Below are 3,034 nucleotides of genomic sequence, written 5' to 3' on the forward strand. Positions count from 1 at the left end.
TTTTCAAATAACACCAAAAATGCCCTAATCTAACAAACTGCTGATATGACACTAACGGTGTAACACATCAGCGTCCACATCACCTGCCACATCAACTAAAAAATATCACATTGGATCTTTAACGATAAAAAAATTTGTGGCAAAAAAGTTTTCACGATAAATATTTACACGACGAAACTTTACCATCAATCACTCTAATTCTGTTGCCAAATGAAACAATACCTACCGATTAGCGACGAAATTCGTCCTCTATGATAATTCAAAATTTGCCGCTTTAATTGTAAGGACGATTTTAAGTGCCCCTATTAGTAATTTATTTATTTTTATATTATATTTTGTAGATAACTTTTATACTTAATAATAATAATTGATCAATTACTTAAATTTAAATCAACAAAACTTTCGAATCATTTGAAAAAGAGAATATAATATCAAAATTTCAAATTTTGATAAATTTCTAAATTTAATAAATTTTATAAATGGATCCAAAAGAATATATTACAAGTGTTATTTCTAAAATTACAAAAGTGATAAAATTGATTCCTAAGTATACATTTGTCTCCATTTGATAACTAACCAATATACATCTTATCATACATTATTTGGAATCACCGCTGAGGTTGCTGCATTGAAGAAGAGCTTTCAGCCATGAAGTTGTTTCATTTTCTGCCCAATTTCTCTAATTAGAGCTTCACTAGTGATCCTCTGATCCTTTTGAATGACTGATCCTGATAATGTTATATGTAACCACATTAGACTCCAAAACCTATAGCAAAGAAGGGATAACATAATCATACAAGAATTCAAAACTTTTAATAGTTATCATGTATGACACCAAAAAAATGGATTCAATGGTGCAAATAAAAGTCATTGATTCATATCAACAACATATATCTGATAATGCTACGAAGCAGTTGTATGTTGCAGCAAAGAAAACCATCTGGCTTATCCAAAGATAACTTTTTCTCAAGAATAAAACTATGTTGACAAGGAAAACTAATAAATTGACTCCAAACAATAAGCATCCAAACTTAAATAAGCATATGAATTAAGCCTTTATCAGCATATGAACAGAAATTGAGAATTAACCATAAGCACCCAAACTTAAATAAGTATATGAACAGAAATTGTGCCTTGCCCTGCCTTCAAAGAACAACAACAAAAAAAAAAATCAACATCAATTAAGCTTTTATCAACATATGAATTAAGCTTGTAAGTTGTATCAGCAAAAAAACAACAACAAAAAATAAATAAATATATTTTCTGCTTTTAACATACAGGTAAAAAAAATATATATATATTTTTTCTTGAACTTTCTGGTGGCTGCCGGGGCTCCAGCCCCCGCCAGCCTCCCGCCACTACGTACAATTAATTGAATACCAGCAGTTAGCCAAGGCAGTAATCCATCTCTAAGCCCTGATAGACTAAATCACCGGGATCACAATCTACAAGCTATATAGCTGAATTAAATGGCGAATATCAATGATGCATCCATCCAAAAGAAATGGACAAGTAATGAGTAAGCAGTAGTCATCCGAGATCAACTTCACAATGGTTTTGAGAAAAACAGAAAGTTGCACTCTGCCCCTAAAAGGTTAAAGAGTGAAATAATAACCAAATAAGAAGCAAGGATTTTTAAAATTTAGAATGCAAGTAGATCACATCAAGAACATTCTAATTATTTGTATAAGAGTTTTATGTTGTTTAAGATTTCAATTCCATTCCAATCGATCAACCAAACCCAATACCCCAATCCCTAAACAACAAAATAGAAATTCAAAATCACCAATAAAATCCCCAAAACGCAATAAAACGAAAACCCAAATACAAAAACAGATCGAGAAAAACAAATAAATAAGTCTTTCAGAGCCTTTATAATGAATACGAAATCTTACGGGTGAGACGATGACCAGGGTTTTGAAGAGCCTCAACTAAGAAAGGATCAACCATTTCCCAGCCGTCTCTGTTCTTCTCTTGCCTGCGTTTTTCCACATTCCAAACATAAATGAGTTAAACCTTAACACCATTGTAAGAATCAAACTTTCACTAAATAAGAACCAAAACCAAACTTTCATCATGCCACTAGCACATAAACATAAACTAGAATCCCATTAAAATGAAAAATTACCAAAACTGAGTTCAGCTAAGTTAAATCAAAAACCAAGAAACATAAATTGGAGCGGCTGATCAACTTGGGATAAATCAGAAGAGCAGTGAGGGAGAAGGCGAAGAGGAGCAAAGAGAGCAGTCTTCGTGAGTGAGAAAGAGATTCGGAGAAGAAGAATAGGGAGACTGTGTTTCTTTCATTAGGTTTGGAATTGGGGGCAACGTGATGGAGGTGAGTTAGGGCTGCATATGTTTTAAGGTGAGGTGGCAAATCTGGTGGACATCACGTGGAGGCTGTGTAACACCGTTAGTGCCATATCAGCAGTCTGTTAAATTAGGGCATTTTTGTGTTATTTGAAAAATACAAGGATATATTTGTGTATTTATTTGATATAGGGGCATATGTGCTAAAACGAACAAATACAAGGGCAAATATGTGTATTAACTCTTATTATTATTATTATTATTATTATTATAAATTTCTGTTTATACTTACCAACGAATTATCCCATAATATTCTAAATATGAATACAAATTATGAGGGTGTTTGGTTACCTACTTTTCACCTTCGTTTTGCCTTTTCACTTTAAAAGACATAGTTTGAAGTGTTTGAATAGACACATCATTTTTACCTTTTACAGCTGAAAAGTAGCTTTTTACAAAAGTAGGAAATCCATGCTTTTTGGAAAAACAGTATTTTCCAAAAGCAAACAGGAAAAAGGAGCAGGAATCAGCAAACATCCAAACGAACCCCATGTTTACCTGTTGTAAAGCAAGAATCACGAGAATGTTATAGTAGAAGAACGGATCACCATGATTTTGTATTATTAGTCACAAATCCCTCGTATCGAGGTTAATCAGGCGATAAAAATGATAAGTCCATGAATTAAGAGTGGATGACTGAGATGTAGAAGGAGGGTGACGCAGA

At 32.9% G+C, this 3,034-nt stretch overlaps 1 long non-coding RNA gene across 1 annotated transcript; it reads right to left on the reverse strand.

The window, feature by feature from the left end:
* Positions 1-462: 462 nt before the first annotated feature.
* LOC136207415 (uncharacterized) lies at positions 463-2,317 on the reverse strand. Its single transcript, XR_010676616.1, has 3 exons — positions 2,129-2,317; positions 1,896-1,978; positions 463-728 (listed from the first exon to the last, which is right to left on the reverse strand). It is a non-coding gene; the product is annotated as an uncharacterized lncRNA (long non-coding RNA).
* Positions 2,318-3,034: the final 717 nt, after the last annotated feature.

The sequence above is a fragment of the Euphorbia lathyris genome, chromosome 9, assembly GCF_963576675.1.
Source record: "Euphorbia lathyris chromosome 9, ddEupLath1.1, whole genome shotgun sequence".
Taxonomy (NCBI): Eukaryota; Viridiplantae; Streptophyta; class Magnoliopsida; order Malpighiales; family Euphorbiaceae; genus Euphorbia; species Euphorbia lathyris.